Here is a 24,461-nt window from a genome sequence, read left to right as displayed (position 1 = left end):
TGTCACCAGGTAGTGAGTGGTGGAGCTGGAACAAAAAATCCAGGTTGCCTCACTCCAGACCCTGATCTGGTAGCCTTAATGACAGTCCACCATCCCCCAAGTGGAAGAGCTCAGGTAGAGCGTGAGAAGCTGTCTTTTTTAAATAAGAGATTTAGTTTCAAATGCTTGTCCAATGTAAACCAGGCAGGTAGTACAGTTAATGCTCAGGGAGAAATAAGACCAGGCCGTGAGTGAGTAAGACACAGAAAGAAAGAGAGGGTTGTGCAGGCTTCAGAAGAGCCAGCAGGCCAGTGGATACAGGTAGGGCAGACAGATGTGGTCTTCTAGGAGCTGGAGAGGAACCCCAGCCAGGGTACCTGAGTTTCACACATTTTCCTTTTGAAAACAGGTACTCATTTAGTATTTTAATTACTGACCTTGGTCTGTCTTCTCTCCAGGGGACAATGTCACTGCATTTTTCTGCCTTAACCCAGGACAGCTTGTAAAGGGACAGAAAAGAAGTAGATATACAGTGTCAGATTCCCCACTTTTTCCTGAGACACTTAAGTGTATAGTTTTTTTTTTTTTCTTTTTTAAACATAAGGTATAATTTCCACACAGTAAAATTTACCCTTTTTCGTGTATAATCCTGAGAATTTTGAAAAAGTATATGGTAGTATAACCACAATCAAGATATAGAATACAAGCCCCCCATGTCCCTTTGTAGCTATTCCCTCCCCCTGCTCCCACATCCTGAAAAACCCTGATCTATTTTATGTCCCCATAATTTTGTCTTTGCAAAAATGTTGTATAAAGGGAACCAAACAATGTTAAAAGTTCATTTTTCCAGGATGGTTTTTTTGCAAAGGCTGAGGGTTTCATGGGATCCCTCATGTAATTATTCTCGGACTCATCAGGGGCTAGGTGCATTGTGAGTGAACACAAGGTTTTGCTGCCAATGCTCAGATACTGTTCCTGGGCCTCTTGGGTTCTGAAGTGTCTGTGACTAGAGCCAGTCCGTTGGCACAAGGGCAGGTGGTCACACCGTTGTTCAGGACAAGCACTGCACAACGGGTCCACACCCTGGGAGGTGCCATTCACTTGGAAAAACCAAAGAATTAGTTGCCTTCAAGTCGATTTTCACTCATAGCGACCACGTGTGTGTCAGAGTAGAATTGTGCTCCATAGGTTTTTATTATTATTGTTATTAGTGATTTGATTTGATTTTTGGTGAAAATATACACAGCAAAACCCACTCCCATTCCACAGTTTCTAGACATAATGATGGGTGATGTTGGTTACATTCTTCACATTGTGTCAACATTCTCGTTATTTCTATTCTAGTTGTTTCACTTCCACTTACTTAATCTCCCTGCCCCCCAATCTTCTCATCTATGCTTTAAAATAGATGTTGACCTTTTGGTCTTACATAATTTTTTTTTAAACACGTTACTCAAGGGCGACAGTCTTTACTCTTTGGGCTAAAGTCTTACTTAGTTTAAAGGTGACTTTAGGGAATAATTTCAAGGTTTTAAGAGCAACTCAGGGCCACAGTCTTGGGGACCCTCCAGCCTCAATAGGTCCAGTAAATCTGGATCCTTTAATAATTTGAAGTTCTGTTCCACATTTTTCTCCCTTTTTATCAGGATTCATCTATTGTGTTCCTGATCAGAACATTCAGTAGTGGTAGCTGGGCACCATCTAGTTCCTCTGGTCTCAAGGTAGAGGAGACAGTCGTTCATGTAGACAATTAGTCCTATAAGCCAGTTTCTTTTCTTGTTCTTGAATTTCCTTCTTTCTCTTTTGTTCCAGACAAATAAAGATCAATAGATGTATCTTAGATGGACGCTGTTAAGCTTTTAAGACCCCAGACACTACTCACCATACTGGGAGGTAGAACATAAACTTTAAGAACTATGCCAACTGAATGGATTGTCCCATGAGACCATGGCCCTAAGCCCCCAAACCAAGAGACCTAATCCCATGAGGTGATTAAAAAAAAATAAAAACTAGACCTATTGCTATCAAGTCAATTCCAACCCACAGTGACCCTATACGACAGAGTAGAACTACCCCACAGGGTTTCCAAGGAGCAGCTGGTGGATTCAAACTGCCGACCTTTTTGGTTAGCAGCCGAGCTCTCAATGACTGTGTCACCAGGGCTCCATATGAGGTGATTGGTTATGTCTAATTAGTATTCAGCATCTGTAGCCCTCCTACAACACTCTTTTTTGTGGTTCTTGAATTGTTGCAAAACCATACATGACTTAGCATTTGCTCATTTATCCCTTTTTCTCTTTGCACAGCTTATTGACATCAGTTACACTGGTCATGCTGTGCAAAAATTCATTCATATTTGGTGTTACCTTTCGCATTTCTATAAACAAAAAGTGACTGCTACTTAGAAAATACTTCCCCTTCACCCCCACCACTGATAACCACTAAGGAACATTATGTATATTTACTTATTCATATCATTTTATAAGAGTGAGAATATACAATAGTTCTTCCTTTGTGATTGACTGATTTCCCTCAAAGTGATGTCCTCCAAGTTCATCTACGTTGTATGATGCTTCAGGAACTCATTTTTCTTTATCACTGAGTAGTATTCCATTGTATGCATGTACCACATTTTTCGTATCCATTTATCTGTTGATGGGCACTTAAGTTGTTTCTATCTTTTTGCTATTGTGAATAGTGCCGCAGTGAACATAAGTGTCCATGCCTCTGTTCATGTCACTTCTATTGGACCGCTAGGGTATACACCTAGGATTGGAATTGCTGGTCATAAGGCAGCTTTACTTCTAGTTTTTTGAGGAACCACCAGACTGTTTTCCACACTGTCTGTACCATTTTGCATTCCCACCAGCAATAGATGAAGGTTCTAATTTCTCCACATCCCCTCCAACACTTGTTAATTTCTGTTTGTTTGTTGTTGTTTTTAATCTTAGCCAGCCTAGTGAGAGTGAAATGGTATCTCACTGTAGTTTTGATTTGCGTTTCTCTGATGGCTAATGACTTTGAGCATCTTTATATGTGTCTGTTGGCCATGTGAATATCCAAGTGTCTGTTCCTATCCTTTGCCCAGTTTTTGATTGGGTTGTCTTTTTACTGTTAAGTTGTAGAAGTTTTCTATATATTTTAGATATTAGACCTTTATTGGTTATATCATTCCCAAAACTTTTTCCCAGTCTTTAGGTTGTCTCTTTACCCTTTTGATGAACATATGGATTCACACTTTATGAGGTCCCAGGTATCTATTTTTTTTTCTGTTGCTTGTGTATTCATTGTTGTGTTTGATAATCTATCACTGAAAACAATTACGTCCCAAAGCTTTGCTCCTCTATTTTCTTCAAAGAACTTTATGGTTTTAGATTTAACATTTAGATCCTTGATACATTTTTAATTAGTTTTTGTGTATGGCATGAGGTATGGATCTTGTTTCATTTTTCTACCTGTGGAAATCCACTTTTGCCAGCACCATTTGTTGAAGAGACTGTTCCTTTCTACACCGTTGACTAGATTTGGCTCCCTTGTCGGAAATCAATTGACCGTAGATGTTTGGATTTATTTCTGGGTTGTCAATTCTATTCCATTGGTCTATGTGTCTATTATTAAATCAGTACTAAGCTGTTTTGATTACTTTATCTGTGTAATATGTCTTGAAGTCAGGAAGTATGAGCCCTCCTACTTTGTTCTTCTTCAAAATTGCTTTAGCTATTCAGGATCTTTTGTCTTTCTATATAAAATTGAGGATTAGTTTTTCCATTCCTGTAAAGAATGCTGTTGGAATTTTTATCAGAATTGCATTGTATCTGTAGGTTGCATTGACATCTTGACTATATTAAGTTTTCCAATCCATAAACACGAAACATCTTTCCAGCCACTCTGAAGGAGAAAAATCTTTACAGGACCTAGTGATCAGCTCCTGTAAAGATTACAGCCAAGGAAACCCTATGGGACAGTCCTACTCTGTTCTATAGGGTCATTATGAGCTGGAATCGACTCAACAGCACACCACGACAACAGGACTTCCATTCTTTGATCTGGGATTTCCCCACATCCTCACTGCATTTCCAACCATGTCTGAATGTGTCAACAATGCCCAGGGAACAGCCTTTAGGTCAGAGAGGCCACGAGGGGCCAAACTAATAGTATCATATAGAACAGGGATATTGGCTGTCAGCTCCTCAAACGACCACCAGAAAACCCTGTTGATCCAGCAGAACTGTGCTTATTAGACTCACTGCAATAAGGAGAACCCCACCTTTGACAGAGTCCTAGTGGTGTCACAAAATGGAAAATTGGGGAAGAGTATTTATAGGGTGTCTTAGTCCTCCAGTGCTGCTATAACAGAGATACCACAAGTGGATGGCTTTAATGAAGAGAAGTTTATTCCCTCACAGTCCAGTAGGCTACAAGTCCAAATTCAGGGCATTAGCTCTAGGAGAAGGCTTTCTCTCTCTGTCAGCTCTGGAGGAAGGTCCATGTCATCAGTCTTCCCTGGGTCTGGAAGGTCTTTGTGATGTATCAGTCTTCCCTTGGTTGGGAGCATCTCAGCGCAGGAACCTCAGGTCCAGAGGATGCGCTCTGCTCCCAGCACTTCTTTCTTGGTGATGTGAGGCTCCCATGTGTCTCTGCTTGCTTATTTCTTTTATATCTCAAAAGAGATTGGCTTAAGACAGTATCCAATCTTGTATACCTCATCAGTATAACTGCCGCTAATCCATCTTATTAGATTATAGCGATTGAATTTACAACACATAAGGAAATCACATCAGATTACAAAATGGTACACAATTATATAATACTGGGAATTATGACCGAGCCAAGTTGACAGATCTTTTTTGGGGGACACAATTCAATCCATGACACAGGATTTTAAGCCCCAGGCTACATGATTTTAAGTGAGTATTACAAGGTGGGACACCCCTAGGTGGTACAAACAGTCAACGTGCTCAGCTACTAACCACAAGGTTGGAGGTTCAAGTCCATGCAGAGGCAACTCATAAAACCTCTGATCTACTTCTGAAAAATCAGCCATTGAAAACTCTGTAAAGCCCAGTTCTACTCTGCCACACACGGGGTCACCATGAGTCAAAACCGACTTAAAGGCAACTGGTTTAGCGTTTTTGATTTTTATTACAAAGTGGAGAACTAACCGGGACTGGGCAGAGTTTTGATATAACTTTAGATCAGTGGAAATAGCAAGGTGAGAGTCTTGAAGCAAACACTGAGGAGAAAACTATCAGTCTTGTTGGTTCACAGTCTTATCTTTCAGAAACAGGTATTTTATGGAGTTATTTCAACTAAGTTATTTTTGTCTGGTCCCAGGATCATTCAGTACAAAATCAGGAAAGTATGCTTTTTCCTAGAATTGTTTAGAACAAGGATAGAAAAATATGTTTATTTCTTGTACTGCTTAACACAGTAAAACTGGTTTCAGTTGTCAGAGAGAGGCACCCACCCAGTCTCCTTGTTTGGAGCTTATAAAATTAATACATATCAGAGTAAAAAAAGATTTCCTAGTCTTTAAGCAGAGTCTAATTTAATGCTCACATTTACAGGGGTTAAGGCAGCTGGTTGATGCCATCACAGGCTTCTTTGTATGATGTAAAGGGCCCTTTGTGATACTGCCTGTGTGTGTGTGTGTGTGTGCGCGCGTGCACACGCACACACACGTGTGTGACTGTCTGTCCACACACACACCCCAAGTCAGGGTGGATGGCCCTATCCGGAGTGCCTGCTGAACCCTGAGTGTATGTTTCTGACATGGCACTTAACAAAAGGCATTGAAATTAGCTATCCACTGGTTCAGCCTGTCCACAGGACTGAAAGCGCTTCTGGTGGGCAAGGACCAGGGTTCCTCTCCTCTCTCTCTGCAGTTCTTGGCACAGGGTCCAGCGCATGGGAGGAGTTCAATATGTGGCTTTTAAAACTGAACCTCTTTGCTCTTAGAAGGTAGCTCTCCATTGCCAAGACTCTTTCTGGAAATGGCCCTTGTTGAGGAGCCATGTTTCGGGCTGTGTTCTCTAGCATGACAGTCAAAGGCAGAGACCTACTTTCAAGCCAGGGTATGCTCTATATTCAGGGAGGTGAAGAGCTGTTCTCAAGGCAGGCTTCAGTCTCCAGCCCAGACTCTGCTGGTTTGTGGCCAAGCACGTGGCCTGGCCACTCTGAAGGGGAGAGTCTGAATGAAACCAATGGACTCTACGTTACAATATTTAGCTCTTGCTCTTTCCACTTACAAATGCAGTCTTTTTTCAGATCTCTGTTACTTTCACTTTCCAAGGTCCTTCTAGAACTCCTACCTGAAGACATTTATGGAGAGGCTGGAATTCAACTCAAGCAACTACACAGAGCTCACCTTCCAAGCACACAGCTTCCACCTCAGAGCCATGGTAGACCAGCCACTGCCCCTCATTGCACTCAGCAGCTCTGGTTTCGACCTCATCAGGTCAGTACGGTCCACTCTGGGGAAGCAGGGAGGCGGGGTGGGGGATCTACTTCTCTGAAAGTCGTTAAAAAGAAAACAGACGCCCACTTGTCTGGGATCCTTAGGTACGGTTGTGACACACGGGAGAATTAACCCTGGACTTAGGTGATTGTCAATACCCACTGGGGACCCCTCCCTGGACAAGTTACTTAACTCCTCTTTGCCTCAGTCTCCCCATCTGCTCAGTACCTCACAGGGTTGTTGTGAGGACTAAATGATGCACGTGAGGTGCTTGGCATGGCGCCCAGCACAGAGCGGGCACTACATAAGGGATAAGGGCGGTTAGACGAGTCCCTAACACCCTCTGCGCATCTCACCCTCGTCTTTATCACTTTTCCACCAACAAATCTGTCCCTTCATGCACACAATGCATTCTCAGCAAGGGTGATATCATCCCCAAGGGGCAAAAATTGGTCCTTGCAAGGTGAAAAAAAACTTACTCTTCTTATGTTTAAAGCACAGATAGCATACAAGAAATAGATATACAGTGTATCTCTGATATGAGAATTTCATTGGCGGTGGAATTAAGGAAAAAAAAATCTAGGAAGTCTCCCTGGAAGGGGCAACAATGACACAAAGTTTGAGAAACACTGCCCTGTGAGGTCCTGAGAGCAGGCCTACTCATCCCTGGAAGGCCTGACTCCCAGCAGAAAGTACAAGTCCATAAATAAATTCACTTCACTCTTAGGTGATTGCATAAATTCCGTATTTTCCCCTCAAAAGGCATGGAGACCGTCCTAGCTCTACAGTCTTCGGGTTCCATAGACTACACTGCCGGGGGCAGGAAGGAAGAAATGAAGGGAGAATCCTTGAGAAGCAATTTACCAGCAGCTGGTGTCGGGGAACTGCGCCAATCCAAACTACCCAGATTCTACCACCCTGGGGGCTACTGATCAGATAGGTAAAGGAAAACGCACATGCAGATGACAGGGACTAGTTTAATGATTCCGCGTCCTAAATATGGGCGGAAGATAATACCTGGACGCTTACGTAAAGTGCAGAAATTCTGGGATTTCAGGCATCTGCTACAAGTCAGTAATAAGGTTGTGTTTGGGGCTGTTGTTATTTTATGGATGGATAAAAGAGAAGCCTTTCAGAGCACCTTAAGTCCCATCATGCAGCTAAGTTACCAAGTTGCCTGTGGCCGGCTGGCCTTGTTAACACCACTTGGTTAGAAAATTGCTGAAATATAAGAACCGTCCCAGTGCCGAGACAAAGTCCAGTGTGGACTGCTTGCTCCACAGATGTGTGTGATTGTTTGTTAAGGACTTTTTTTTTTTTAAGCTTGGCTATCTGAGGCCCTTACCTCTAATTTAACAACAAGGGGAGTGGGGAACACGAGTACCACGTAACTCGCCTAAGTCACTCCAGCTGTGCCGTCCAGCTGTCCCACAGGCCATCTGGGGATGGAGATTTGCTGCCCTCGTGCCTGGACCTGAGCTAAATGTGAGTGTGCACCGTGATAGGGGCCCTCACTGCAGAGAAGCAGGGTCGTTCACCACCGCCGTTCTGTGAGCCGTGTCCCCAACCTGTCTGCAGGCTCGGTGGAGACCAGGCACCTTAGAAACCAAGTAAATAAGAAGCAGAGAACGGGAGGCCAGAAGGCTCGGACGCCGGGAGGTCTTTCCAGCTGAGCCCTGGGAGGAGATGGTTAGATGTACAGTTGTAATTACAGAGAGCAGGATTCCTTATTTACATTTCCCCTTCATTCCTGTCCTTAATGCGCTCCCCTAAATGGCACATGTGAATTGAAAATGGCTTAACTGCCGCTTTCCACACCTTGTCATTCTTATGAGCCAATTACAGGAGCTACTCACTGCTGATTGCGGTGAACTCCATGCTCGTTACGCCAAACAGGTGTCTCATCAGTAATAATGATCATCATAACCTACTACAGACAGGAAAGAAGAAAGGCGTTTAAAGATGACCAGAAGATGGCTCCATGTTCTGCTGGTAACAACTAGTGGGTATATGGCACCCTATTATCCGAAACACCCTACCCTCGCCCCATGCAAATACCAACAGTTCTTCCAAACCCTACCCTTCTTACTCTTTCAACTTTCCATTTGCTATATTCCAGATACTGTGTTAGCTAAAAAAGATGGCATTCCCATGTCCTCCAGGGACGGGGCAGGAAGAAAACAACCACTTTCCATCCTTCCTCTATGAACCAGGTGCTGAGCGAGACGTTTTCTCTATGTTCTCACATGTAATCCTCACCACAGCATAGGAGGTAGGATTATTACCCCCATTTTACAGAGAGGAAACTGAGGCCATTGATGTAGCGCCATGATTCTCAAACTTGAGGGTACATCAGAATCACTTGGCAGGCTCATTAAAACACAGAATGCGGGGCCCACTCCCACAGTTTCTGGTTAATGTAGGTCTGGGGTAGGAACAAGGGTTTGCATTTCTGACAAGGTGATATTGGTGCTGCTAGTTGTAATTCACATCTTGAGGACCACTGGATTAGCCGAGTGAGTATAAACTGAGGCTTTACGTAGACTTAGGTTCAACTGCATTGTTGTTGTTATTAGCTGCTATTAAGTCGGCTTCAGCTCATGGTGATACCACATAAAACAGAATGAAGTGTTGCCTAGTCCTGCGCCATCTTCATGAACATTGGTATGTTCTCGTCCATTGTGTCGACTGTGGATTTGGAGTGCCCGCCAACCTATGAGGCTCATCTTCCAGCACTATATTGGACAATAGTCTGTTGTGATCCGTAGGATTTTCACTGGCTAATTTTCAGAAGTAGATTGCCCAGCCTTTCTTCCTAGTCTATCTTAGTCTGGGAGTTCCAGTGAAAACTGTCCACCATGGGTGACCCTGCTGGTATTTGAAAAATCGGTGGCATAGCTTCCAGCATCACAGCAACACGCAAGCCACCACAGTATGACAAACTGACAGACGGGTGTATAAACCCTACTTATTACTGTCAGTATAATTAGCAGGTTACTAAATCTCCCTGAGCTTCAACTATAAAATGGAAATAACAGCACCTACTTTACAGTGTTTCCGAGAGGATTAACAGTAATGTGTGTAAAGGGGCTACCTAGGCACCCACACAGCAGGCACTCAGTAGGGTACTGCCACCGTTGTACTGTGAGCCATGAACGACGGCCAGAACTGGGACCCCAGTCTTTCTCCAAGCTTGGCTCTTTCCTCAGAGGCCTTCCTGAACATTCATGGACGGCCCCACCTCTGAACTCCTGCTGCACTTACAGCATGTACCACAAGATGGCGCCCTTGATTTTAACAGTCCAAATCAGCCCATCAGCCAATATGGCTTCCTACCCGAGTTTTGACTCCCTAACCAAGTGTACATAAGTTCCTTGGGAAGGGAACTATGTTTTATATTTCTTCTACATCCCTTACTCCATAAAGGCTAACACAGAAGACCCTCGGTAGTCCTGGAGCAGGGAGGCCTTCCCTCACTGCCCCACCCCACCCCACCCTGTCTCCAGTTGTGGAAACCCTGGTGGCATACTATGGCTGCTAACCAAAAGGTCGGCAGTTTGAATCCACCAGGTGCTCCTTGGAAACCATATGGGGCAGTTCTACTCTGTCCTATAGAGTGGCTGTGAGTCAGAATCGACTCAACAGCAACAGGTTTGGTTTTTTTGGTTTTGTCTCCAGTTGTACCCTGTGTTTGTCAAAGCGTACAGTACGCCACACGGTCAGACATCAGACACCCCCACACACACTAGTTCGATTTCGGTACCACAAATTCAAGAACCACAACTGTCTTATTTACTATTGTATCCCCACAATTGGTACTCGATGAATATCTGTTAAAAGGACAACTGAAGTCACTAGACAACTTTCAGAGCCCTCGTGGAGCAGTGGTTACAAGCTTGGCTGCTAACCAAAATGTTGGCATTTGAATCCACCAGCTGCTCCTTGGAAACCCTGTGGGGCAGTTCTACTCTGTCCTGCAGGGTATTATGAGTCAGAACCAACTCAACGGCACCTAAGAAAAACAGCAGGCAACTTTCACCACAGGAAAGATCTTCTTTCATTCCCTATTGCTTAAGGGAAAACTCTGGAAGGGGAGAAATGGCCTGAAGCTTTCATTGCTGGTACTGAGTGGTCGAGGTTACTGGCCAGGGTGTCCATATATCCAGTTTGCCAAAGACAGTTTTGGATTTCACCTGTCATCCATTGTTTCACTGTCAAAAGTGTCCACACCTGAAGAATAAATAATATGGCCACTTTATCACTCGTCCAAATAAGAGCTGGTAACACCACAAATCTGAGACCCCAAAACAAGACTTTCAGACTTTCAAGGTCCCAGCAGGATACAGGACTCGGGATTAAATAGCCTCTGAGACCATTGGCAAAGAGAGAGAAATTCAGAGACGCAAATACTCTCTCATCCCACTTCCCAAACGTCTACCAAGTACAAAACATACATTCTTCCTGACGAGTTATCTCCAGGTCACAAAGGTCATCACATGAAATCACAAGCTGCTTCCAACACATCGGCATGGACCAAGAGCTGAAGATGAAGTCTCACCTATTATATTCCCTGATGCTGCAAGGAAGTCAGTCACATTTACCAATGATTCTCCTTCCCGTCCTCTTCCCCCATCGCACAGGCTGTAAAGAAGGGGAGGGAGGATGGAGAAAGGGAAGCATAACTGTTATTTATCTGAAGGAAGGTCACTGCCTCCCACTTCACCCCCACCACCAGCAGGCCTTCTTCCAACAAAGCTGTTTGAGACAGCTAGGAACATGGAGCTGCACACACATCTCAGTTTGGTCAGCCCACCTAGGTTTGTGCACATGGCAACCCATCCCTCAGACACCAAACCAAGACCAAACCCATTGCGATCAAGTTGATTCTGACTCATAGCAGCCCTGTAGGACAGAGTAGAACTGCTCCATAGGGATTCCAAAGCTGTAATCTTTATGGTGGCACAGTAGTTAAGAGCTAAGGCTGCTAACCAAAAACTCAGCAGTTCAAATCCACCAGCCACTCCTTGAAAACCCTATGGGGTAGTTCTACTCTGTCGTATGGGGTCACTATGAGTCAGAATCAACTCAACGGCAATGGGTTAATCTTTACAAAGGCAGACTGCTACATCTTTCTCCCCCAAAATGGCTGGTGGATTCAAACCTCAGACCTTTCAGTTAGCAGCTGGTCACTTAACCATTGAGCCATCAGGGTTCCTTATCCTCTGAGTGCTCAGAGGTGTGCCCCAAACTGGGGCAAGTGCTGGACGAAATGCAGGAGAAATCTACAGCCTACTTCAACAGTCTAGTCAGAATGAGAAGATTAACACGCTCATGAAATGGTTGAAACAAAGTCCAGTTCCTTCTGAGACTCTAAATGCCCATATGCAGAGCTGAGCCATTCAACAAATTCTTATAGAGCACCGGCACATGCCAGGCTGTGTTCTGAGTACCTGAGATAGAGCAACCAATATGACAACCTTCCTGTCCCCTTAGAGCTTACACTCCAGTGGAAGAGATTGGAAACCTCCCAATAACAAACGATGCAGAGTTGGCAGCGTGTTCATGGACCTACCGCATCCAGAGTGAAGCCCCCAGAGTCACAAGACTGGCCACCATTCACTGGGCAGCGCTGCACTGAGCATTTCACCAGCATGAGGACATTTCTTCCTCACCACCCTGGTTAGTATCCAGGCATGGGAAAGGATGTCGCTGAGGTCACTAGTGCTGAAAAAGAGAATTTTTTGTGGATTGTCTCCACCTCTTATTACAACTGCTCTATCTTTATCATCTAACGGCTCTTGTCACAGCCTTCAAAGTTCTGAGTGAAATTTGAGAAATCCATTGTGCCCTGGGCTTGGCAAGATAATACTGCTTGGTATATGACCATCGTTTTGAACTTTCAAATCGCAGATTGAAGACTGTTATTAGTCACACTGCCCCTCCTGGAGGCAAGGTGAACTGAACAAGGAAGGGCATAGCCACTGTGGTACTAGAACGGTTCCCATTCATTCTAGTCCTTCAGGTCAAAAGTAGGGACAGGGTTGTGGCAGAGAGTAAAGGCTTTGGATACAACAGACTTGAGGTCACATACTGGCATGACCTTGGGCAAGTTACTTAACGTCTCTGAAACTTAGTTTCTTCATCTATAAAACGAAAGCAGAGGCCGTACAGGTTGATTGAACTAGAGATAATATATGTAACAAGCTCAGCACATAACAAGCAAGAAATAATTGTAACTACAGCTACTGCCACTGCTATTACTGTGAATCATCATCACAGTGACCACAGGAGAGACAATCCTGCTTTAGTAATGTGATTTTTGTCTGTAACGTGTCTTAAAATACTTCAATATGAACAGCGTAATGTATATGTATACAAGTTAGCTTTAATCTATACCGAGGGGTAATTGAATAACATTTGAATCATCAAATCGTATATCTATACTCCAGAGGGTGATAAGATCTTGCCTTTCAGATTTTTTATCTATATCTGCACCAGAGGATGCGCTAGTTAAAATCAGGGATAAGAGATAACTCAAAGTGTCAAATTGTCAAGTAAGATTCACAAAAATCAGAGACCTTACCGGTATCAACTAATAATTACAAAAGTTTCTAATTTCTAACTAAATTACAAGCATACAAGTAATTGTGAGGCACAGGCAAAGCAAAGAGAGGCCCAGGACCTGTAACAGTCCTTTCTTGCTACCTTAGAATACATGTTGAGGTCTCTAAGCGATGTGTGTGGCTGCATCACTTACAAAAAGGAGCTGCTGAGGTCATGAGACATCTCCATTTTTATGTTCAGATAGCTATAGAGCCTACACAACACTTTCCAGGGAGCCAGGCACCATCAGTCCATAGACTTCAAGTTTCTTTACCATAAGCAATCCTGCACAGAACAGGTACATCCTGCTAAAAGCATTCCATAAGTAAAGACTCTCCTGTTAGTAAAAATGCCATAGTGGCTTACCAGGGGGTCTACTATTAGCCTGTGTAGAAGAGATTTGACCAGTTTACCTTCCCTCTTCCTTTCTCAGAAGCATCTCAGCACCTCTGTCTGCTCAGAGGAAAGGAAGAGATTGCAGGGCTGCTTTTAACCATCCTATCCTCATGTTAAATTACATTTTCACTGGCTGTATGAGTGCTGCTCAAGGAATGTGGTTGACTAGAAAGACTGACAGGTATTACTGCCCTTACACAAAAGAGGTATAAGATGTGATCTGGCCAGAAAACAAATGTTGATGAGGATGTGGAGAAATTGGAAACTTTGTCCATTGTGAGTGGGAATGCAAAATGGTACAGCTGCTGTGGAAAATACTGCGGTGGTCCTTCAAAAAGATAAGCATAGAACTATCACATGACCCAGCAGCCCCAAGCTTAGGTATATACCCAAGAGACTTGAAAGCAGGGACACAAACAGGCACTTGTACACCAATGTTCATTGCAGCACTATTCACAATAGCCCAAATGTGGAGACAACCTAAATGCCCGATAAATTGATGGATAAACCAAATGTGGTATATACAGACAATGGAATATGATTCAGCCATAGAAAGAAATGAAGTCCCAATACATGCTACATGGATGAACCCTGAAAACATTACACCGAGTGAAGTAAGTCAATAACACAAGGACAAATGTTTCGTGATCTTACTTATATGACATACTAGAATAAACAAATGTATAGAGACCAAAGTTGATTAGAGGTGACCAGGGCCACGAGACAGGGAGAAAGGGAGAATCTGTGTTTAGGAAGCAATGAGTTTCTGTTTACGATGACGGAGAATTTGGCAATGGGTATTGGTGATGGTTGTGCAACACGCTTGATGTAACTGATGTCACTGAAATATACACATTAAAAAATGAACTGACGCATGTTGTGTTATATATACTTTAAAAAAAAAAAAGAAAAAATCTGAAAAACGAAACAATCTTGACCTATGTAACCGTGTTCCAGGTCTGTTGTTATTGTTAGGTGCCATCAATTCAGTTCCGACTCATAGTGACCCTATGTACAATAGAACAAAACACTGCAGTCCTGCACCATCCCCACACTCATTGCTATGACTGAGCCCATTGTTGCAGCTACTGTGTCAATCCAGCTCGTTAAGGGTCTTCGGTTTTTCACTGACCCTCTGCTTTACCAAGCATGATGTCCTTCTCCTAATAATATGCCCTCCTGATAATATGCCCAAAGTATAAGAGACGAAGTTTCCCCACCCTCACTTCAAAGGCGCATTCTGTCTGTACTTCTTCCAAGAAAGACTTGTTCGTTCTTCTGGCAGTCCATGGTATATTTAATATTCTTCACCAATATCATGATTCAAAGGCGTCAATTATTCTCTGACCTTCCTTATTCATTGTCCAGCTTAACGGACAGTCTTACTTTATCTTTCGTCCTTAATGAGGAATTTCTTCAACCCTCGAGAAAAAAAAGGGGGGAATATTTTTCCCTCACCAAAGGCATGAATATTTTAAATAGGTAGACTTGAAAATATCTTTCAAGCTTCATAAAAAGGTTACTCAAATAACCCAACTCTCTTTCATGTCGTGGTCATCATTAAAAATTAATCTGCTAATTTCACCCGTTCAAATAATATTAAGGAAAGTACTTTGGTTTTCGTGAAAAAAAATACATATATTTGTGATAATGGGACTGAACTAGAGTGGAAGTGCTAAATCAAAATGGGTAGGACGTAAATGTCCAACAACAAGAAATGGTCAAACAAATTCTAATTTATTCACACAAGGAAAAATTGAGAAACCATTAACACTGAATTATCTTGACAAAGAAAGATACTTATATTATGTTCAAAAAGTAAGGTATATTAAAACACATCAAATATGTTTAAATCTATGGGTTCATAATGATACTGAAAACAAAAAAGAAAACTTCGTTGTTCACCTTTGGGGGATGATGGGGAACCAACTCATTGTTTTAAAAACTGGCAAAAAAGGAAAGAATCAAGCATTTATTCAGACTTTCCTATGCAAACTATACCTCTGGGTAACCAAATAGTTGGTGACGGAAAAATCATCTTTACTAAAGTATTTTAAATGATAAATTTTAAAAGATATGATAGAATTAGAGTATCACCATTTTACACCTTCAATGGTAATGGGTTAGTGAATCAAGAGATCTAGGTGATGGTTATCAATGGCTATCAACATCACAAAAAGAAAGACAGCAGACATTATGTGCTTCCTGAGGGATCTGCACAGCACCATTTATGAAGCTGATCGACAAATAAGAATAGAGCCTGAATCTAATGAAGCTTTTAGCTCCAACTAACAATTTACAGCAACTACGTGGGACAGAGGAACATTATAAATGACACCACAGGGAAGCAATCAGCAAAATCCAGAGTGAGAAACTCTATAGAAGGCACGACTATCCTTCTTCAATAAATAAACTGTAAGGGAAAAAAAATCTTTTAAAAATTTAAGAGGCATATCAAACAAATGAACAGATTGCACATACACTTTATTTTGATCCTGATTCAAACACACTGAAAATAATAATAATAATTAAAACACAAGTAGAAAAATTTTAACGTGACTCGATATTTGAGGATATTAAGATACTACTGTAAATTATTTAGGTGTGATAGGACATTGTGATTTTTAAAGGATCTTTATCTTTTACAGATACATACTGAAATATTTATTGATATGATGGCTAGAATTACTTTCAAAATAATCTGATGTGGGGGTTGATGGAGGTACAGATGAAACAAAATCTACCACAAGTAGAATTTTAATTTATCATTCAGTCCATTCTAGTGTACGTTTGAAATTTTTCATAATAAAAATATTTTTCAAAGGGAGGGGAGAGAAAGGGCTACAGCATATGGAGTAAAATCCCTTTATGGAAAAGAGCAGGAGGACACACATACAAGTATGAGCTGAGAAAGAAAATCAAATGATAACCCATTAAATTGTTTAAAGGCTATCTCTGGGTGGTAGAGTAATTTCACTATTTTTACACCATTCTTCATTGTTTACAATTTCTTAATAAGCATGTATTATTTTTACCATCAGGAAAAACAAGCTATTTTCTCTTTTTTAAGTCTTTGAATAAATAAAAGATCTGCTCCCTTCAGTCCCCCTTATCGGCAGCAATTCTAGAGACTTATGCTGATGGATGAACGCTTACAGCTCTGCTAATCCTTCTTGTCACTGGAATTTGGGGACTATTAAGACACATTACCCTATGCAGTAATATACCATCTGAGATCATGTCAAACAAATGTTCTAATGGTGAAAATGGCATGTTTCACAGGTGTACCATAAAGAATATAATTGGGCCCATTAAATATGAAGCGTGCAGATTCCAAAGGTTACTGAATAAATAATGTTATTTACCAAAATGAAATTGGAGTGTGAATTGACTGAAATTTCTGAAAATTCCATCCCTTTCTTCAGAGTGTGAGCTGATGACTCTCTCCTGACCCAGTTAATCAAGTGATGATGAGTAGCCAAGTGCTGGCCTTTCACTGCTCCTTCCTCTTACATACATTGACCAAGAAGCTTCATTGGGAGTTTCTTCACCTGCATTTATTCAATGCCTGTGTTTGGCACTGTGGGGGAGAGCTGAGGGTAAAGGAGGACAAGGCGTTGAAAAAAAAATGAATTTTTAAGCACAGACTTACTTTAGAAAATTGCAGTCTAGTTGAAGGCAAACACACACACATAACTGATACTAGGAAACCAGCTGCAGACTTCCTCTGGTTTGTGTGCATCTTCTTTACTTCTCAGGAATGTACACTCCATTTCAGGGCCAACGGGAGCTACAGAAACTCCTCTTGCTTACTCTCAACCACTGCCTTAGATCCCCTTCCAAACTTACTTTGGTCTAGAATACCCAACTAAGAAAGCATTAAAACTGCTGCAAACAGTTAACACACTCAGCTGCTAAACGAAAGGTTGGAGGTTTGAGTCCACCCAGAGGTGCCTCAGAAGAAAGGTTGGTGGTCTACTTCCAAAAGATCAGCCATTGAAATCCCCATGGAGCACAGTTCCACTCTGACTTGTATAGGGTCACCATGAGTCAGAGTCAACTCAGTGGCAACTGGTTTGGTTTGGTTTGGTTTTGGAGTACCCAAACCCAGGAACACGGTTAGCTCACGTAAAGCCTTTGCCCCTCCTGTGAGTTAATACAGCCCTCAGGGAGCACTGCACAGGGGCAAGACAGGACCTTTACAATAACCAGAAAATGGCACCCTTTTCTCTGCAGAGACTCAGCCACATGCTGAGGTGTCCAGTTGGACAGTCAGGGTCACGCTGGGCACTTGGCCTTATGTCCTGTGTACAACCACACGCAGCACCCCAGCCCAAGCCCCTGACCCACCTGTACCACGCTGATTTCTCACCTCAGCCCAAGGCTGTTTAGACGTGAAAGGGGACTGGCAGGTCAACCCCCGAAGATTCTCCTATTCTCCCACCACCAATTCCAGCCCTGGTCCCACCGACAGCAACAGGCCACATTTCAGGCTTCCCCACTGCTCCAGAACTTCAGTCCAGCCAAAGTCTGGATATTCCTGTGACCTGGGGCTGAAGCCTACTTCTGGACTATCACCCCAAGTGCCTTTGTCATTCCCTACAAGGCTGAAAGGGCAGCTAATTTAATGTCCCAGAGAATTCAGGAAGGAACTTCTTAATTATTTCCTTCCTAATTGTCGCTTAGTTAGGGAATCCTCCTGGAAGACGGCAGCGTGGTTGGGAAGGATGCGGGCCATGCACCTTCAGCCCCATCGCCCCTAGCTCCTCACTAGGCCCGCACCCCTGAGGCCTCTGCCCATTCAGGGACTGTGAAAACTCTTCAAGGAAAGGATACCTAGGTTAAAAGTAACATACTGCTGTGACCCTAGTGGTCTGAGAAAAAACTAACTTCCATTTCAAAGGATGCCCTGTGTAAGCCCAGATTGGAGAGTCTGGCTCAATTCTTGATTTTTAAAAAGAATGAAAATACACCAACACGGTCCCAGGAAAAATATGAATTCAGAGACTAAAACATTCAGTTCATTTTGTTCATAAACAGCTTACAGCTGATTTCTATTCTTCTGAGGCTACATCTGAGGATCAAGAACGAGGGTGAGGAGGCGGGTCCAAGACGGCAGAATTGTCAGAGCTTCTTGTCATCCCTCTTACAACAAAGACCAAAAAAAAGTGAATCGATTATATATGACAATCTAGCAGCCCTGATCATCAAGGACAAAGCTGAGGATTCAGACTGAGCAGCAAGGGGAAGGAGAGAAGCAGCAAAGAAGTGTCAGTCATGACGTTGCAGGCACCCAGCTGGCTGGGTCAGCCGGCACATGTGGGCTGAGGCAAGCAGTGGCGTTAGGGACACATCTCACCACATCAGGAGAGGCTGGGCAGTGGAGAGTCTGCACAAGATTCCACAGCCAGGTGGAAGCAGCATTGGACCTGCAAAAGTTAAGTGCAAGCATCTAACCTACTGTGTGGGGTCAAAATAACCCCTCTCCCTCCAGGACTTTCACAGCAGAGAAGTACCTCTTTCCCCTCACCCACCCCCTACTCCACTCGGATCCCACACTGGTATGACAGTATTCAACAACTGCCATGCCCCCTAAGGTGGAACTCCGCTATCCATACCCAAACCAGTCTTTATTGATGTTTTAAAAAAAACACCAAGCCCCCTAAGCCAGAACTCAGGGCAGGTTAGCAGGCCCTGCCCCTTTGCCTAGGAACTGGCATAAGGGGTCCACAGATTTTTTACCATAGGTAGATTTGTTAGCTTCCTTTGTGGTTACCTTAAAATTGTACCATTTTACCATTAAGCAAGGACCTCACCCACCCACATCAGGGGCCTGAGGGCAGGCAGTATCACCCACTCCATCTAACCACCATGAAGGGTGTTTGAGAATAAGTGGTGCCTCCCAATTCCTACAGCCAACAGTACTGGGTGCCCAAGGACCAACTGCAAAACCCACCCCCCTATGTGCTGTAGGGGACAGGGACATGCCCTCCACCCAGGCACCTGGGGGCAGCTGTCAGCACCCTGCCTTGCTCAGCACACAGCTCTGTACTGCAGCCATATACCTGTGCCTGCCCCAAACACCCTTACGCAGCCCTGCCCATCTAGAACTGTAGGTGAGAGTCTGTACAACACACCTGGTGACCAATGACCTGGACAACAAAGCTGCATCAGCACAATAAAAGTGAACAGGCTCCTGGGTTCACACACCTAGTGGCTGCTCTAACCACCTGGAGACAAGACGTGAGAGCTTCAAAAACACCAATAACCAAAGTAGCTCACCCACCCAGCCTACTTGGGCATATCAAAATAAAATTCAAAAAAAAGCTAGGATCAGTAAATAAACATACAATCAATAAATATAATAACTTATTGATGGCTCAGAGACAACAGTCAATATCAAATCACAGAAAGAAGCAGGTCAAGAAGGTAACTAACACCAAACAACTAAAATAAAGAACCAGGAAACCTTCTGGAGGAAGATAAGGTTTTGGGACTATGGGAGATAGAATTTAAAAAATGAATATACAGAGCACTTCAAGATATCAGGATGGAGATCATGCAAAACTCAGACTAAGTCAAGGAACATATAGACAAAGCAATAGAGAAATTCAGGAAAACAATACAAGAACAGAACAACAAATTTAACAGGCTGCTAGAAACAACAGAGAGACAACGACTAGAAATCCAAAAGATTAACAAGAAAATTTCAGAATTAGACAACTCAATAGAAGGTCATAGGACCAGAATTGAGTCAATGGAAGTCAGAATTAGTGAGACTGAAGAAAAACCCCCTGATATCAATTTATTTGAGGAAAAATCAGATAAAAGAATTTTAAAAAATGAACAAACTCTAAGAATTATATGGGACTCTATCAAGAAGAAAAATGTACAAGTGATTGGAGTATGAGAAAAGGAGTTGATAATGGAAAATACAGAGAGAATTGTTGAAGATTTGTTGGCAGAAAACTTCCCTGATATTGTGAAAGATGAGAAGATATCTATCCAAGAAGCTCAATGAACCCCACACAGGGTAGATCCCAAAAAAAAGTCACCGAGACATATTATAATCAAACTTGCCAAAACCAAAGATAAAGAGAGAATTTTAAGAGCTACAAGGGATAAACAAAGTCACCTACAAAGGAGAATCAATAAGACTAAGCTCTGACTACTCAGCAGAAACCATGCAGGCAAGAAGGTAATGGGATGACATATATAAAGCCTTGAAGGAAAAAAATTGCCAGCCAAGAATTATATATCCAGCAAAACTGTCTCTCAAATATGACGGCAAAATTAGGGCACTTCCAGATAAACAGAAGTTAAGGGAATTTGTACAAACCAAACCAAAATTACAAGAAATATTCAAGGAAGTCCTCTGGTTAGAGAACCAACAATATCAAACAACAACCCAAGACTAGAAGACAGGACAGAACAACCAGATGTCAACCCAGATAGAGAAGGCAAAAAAAAAAAATAAGTCAAAACTAAAAGACTGAAAATCGGGAAATAGAGATGTCAATATGTAAATGATGACAATGTTAAAACAAAAAAGAGGGAAGAAATAGTATGGTTATAGAACTTTCATATGTAAGGAAGTTAAGGTGATATCAAGAAATAAAAGATAAATTTAAAGTTAGAAATATAAAGGTAAATTTTAAGGTAACCACAAAAGAAGCTAACAAATCTACTTATCGAAATAAAAAAGAAGAAAAACATAAAGACTCAACAAACACAAAATCAACAATAACAAAAAACATGAAAAGAAAATACATAAAGAAAAACTACTCAGCACAGAAAATTAAGTGGAACAAAGAAACTGTCAACACTCCAAAAAAAAAAAAAATACATCAAAATGACAACAGTAAACTCATACCTTGCAATGATTACACTCAATGTAAATGGACTAAATGCACCAATAAAGAGAGAGTGGCAGAATGGGTAAATAAAAAAAAAACAACATGATCCATCTATATGCTGCCTACAAGAGACACACCTTAGACTCAAAGACAAAAACAACCTAAAACTCAAAGGATGGAAAAAAAATATATAGCAACCAATGACCATAAAAAGAGCAGGAGTGGCAACATTAATCTCTGACAAAATAGACTTTAAAGCACAATCGACCACAAAGGATAAGGAAGGACACAATATAATGATTAAAGGGTCAATATAACAGGAGGATATAACAGTACTAAATATCTATGCATCCAATGACAGGGCTCCAAAATACATAAAACAAACTCTAAGAGCTTTGAAAAGAGAAATAGACAGCTCCACAATAGTGTAGGAGACTTTGACACACCACTTTTGGTGAAGTACAGAATATCTAGAAAGAAACTCAGTAAAGACACAGAAGATCTAAATGCCACAATCAATCAACTTGACGTCATAGACATATACAGAACACTCCAACCAACAGCAGCCAAGTACACATTCTTTTCCAATGCACATGGAACATTATCTAGAATAGACCACATTTTAGGCCACAAAGCAAGCCTTAACAGAATCCAAAATATCAAAATATTACAAAGTATCTTTCTGACCATAAAGCCATAAAAGTAGAAATCAATAACAGAAAAAGCAAGGAAAAAAATCAAATACATAGAAACTGAACAACACCTTTCTCAAAAACTACTGGGTTATAGGAGAAATCAAGGATGGAAGAAAGAAATTCATAGAATCAAATGAGAACGAAAACACATCTTACCAGAACCTTTGGAACACAGCAAAAACAGTGCTCAGAGGTCAATTTATAGCAGCAGTAAATGCACACATCCAAAAAGAAGAAAGGGCCAAAATAAAAACATTAACACTACAACTTGAACAAATAGAAACAGAGAGGCAAAAGAAGCCCTCGGGCACCAGAAGAAAAGAAATAATAAAGATTAGAGCAGAAATAAATGAAATAGAGAATAGAAAAACAATTGAAAGATTCAACACGACCAAAAGTAGGTTCTTTGAAAAGATAAACAAGGTTGATAAACCATTGACCAAACTGACAAAAGAAAAACAGGGGAGGAAGAAAATAACCTGAATAAGAAATGAGATGGATGATATCACAACAGACCCAACTGAAATTAAAAGAATCATAACAGAATACTATGAGAAATTGTACTCTAACAAATTTGAAAACCTAGAGGAAACGGACAAATTTCTAGAAACTCACTACCTACCTGAACTAACACAAACAGAGGTAGAACTAAATAAACCCATAACAAAAGAAGAGATTGAGAAGGTAATTTAAAAACTCTCAACAAAAAAAATCCCTGGCCCTGACGGCTTCACTGGAGAATTCTGCCAAACTTTCAGAGAAGAGTTAACACCACTACTACTAAAGGTATTTCAGAGCATAAAAAAGGATGGAATACTCCTGAACTCATTCTATGAAGCCAGCATAACCCTGATACCAAAACCAGGTAAAGATGCCACAAAACAAGAAAATTACAGACCAATATCCCTCATGAACCTAGACACAAAAATCCTCAACAAAATTCTAGCCAATAGAATTCAACAACATATCAAAAAAATAATTCAGTATAACCAATTGGGGTTCATAGTAGGTATGCAGGGATGGTTCAACATTAGAAAAATAATCAATGTAATCCATCACATTAATAAAACAAAAGACAAGAACCATACGATCTTATCAATTGATGCAGAAAAGGCATTTGACAAAGTCCAATACACATTCATGGTAAAAAACTCAGCAAAATAGGAATACAGGGGAAATTCCTCAACATAATAAAGGGCATTTATACAAAGACAACAGCCAGTATAATTCTAAACGGAGAGAGTCTGAAAGCATTCCACTTGAGAACAAGAGCCAGACTAGGATGTACTTTATCACCACTCTTATTCAACACTGTGCTAGAGGTCCTAGCCAGAGCAATAAGGCAAGAAAAGAAATAAACGGCATCCAAATTGATAAGGAAGAAGTAAAAGAATTCCTATTCAGAGATGATATGATCTTATACACAGAAAACCCCAAACAATCCACAAGAAAACTACTAGAACTAATGGAAGATTTCATCAAAGTATCAAGATACAAGATAAACACACAAAAATCAGTGGGATTCCTCTACATCAACAAAGAGAACTTCAAAAAGGAAATTACCAAATCAATACCAATTATAATAGCCCCCAAAAAGATAAAGCACTTAGGAATAAACCTATCCAGAGAGGTAAAAGACCTACACAAAGAAAACTGCAAGACACTACTGCAAGAAACCAAGAGACCTACATAATGGAAAAACATACCATGCTCATGGATATGAAGACTCAACACTGTGAAAATGTCAATTCTACCCAAAGCAATCTACAGATACAATGCAATCCCGATCCAAATTCCAACGACATTGTTTAACGAGATGGAAAAACAAAATCAACTTCACATGGAAAGGGAAGAGGCTGAAGGTAAGTAAAGCATTACTGAAGAAGAAGAACAAAGTGGGAGGCCTCACACTACCTGATTTTAGAACCTATTATATGACCATGGTAGTCAAAACAGCCTGGTAGTGGTACAACAGATACATTGACCAATGGAACAGAATTGAGAACGCAGACATAAATCCATCTACCTATGTGCAGCTGATATTTGACAAAGGCCTGAAGTCTGTTAAATGGGGAAAAGATAGTCTGTGTAACAAATGGTGCTGGTATAACTGAATACTCATTTGCAAAAAAAATTAAAGCAGACCCATACCTCACACCATGTAAAAAAACTAATTCAAAATGGATCAAAGTCCTAAATATAAAATCTAAAATGATAAAGATCATGGAGAAAAAAAACAGGAATAATGCTAGGAGCCCTAATACATGGCATAAATAGTATACAAACCACAAATAACAATGCACAAACACCAGAAGAGAAGCTAGATAATGGGAGCTCCTACAAAATCAAACACTTACGCTCATCAAAAGACTTCACCAAAAGACTAAGAAGACAACCTACAGACTGGGAAAAAAAGTTTGGCTACAACATGTCTGACAAGGATCTAATCTCTAAAATATACAAGATACTGCAACA

This window comes from Trichechus manatus, unplaced genomic scaffold (genome assembly GCF_000243295.1).
Source record: "Trichechus manatus latirostris isolate Lorelei unplaced genomic scaffold, TriManLat1.0 scaffold00203, whole genome shotgun sequence".
Classification (NCBI taxonomy): Eukaryota; Metazoa; Chordata; class Mammalia; order Sirenia; family Trichechidae; genus Trichechus; species Trichechus manatus.
This window is presented reverse-complemented; position numbering follows the sequence as displayed.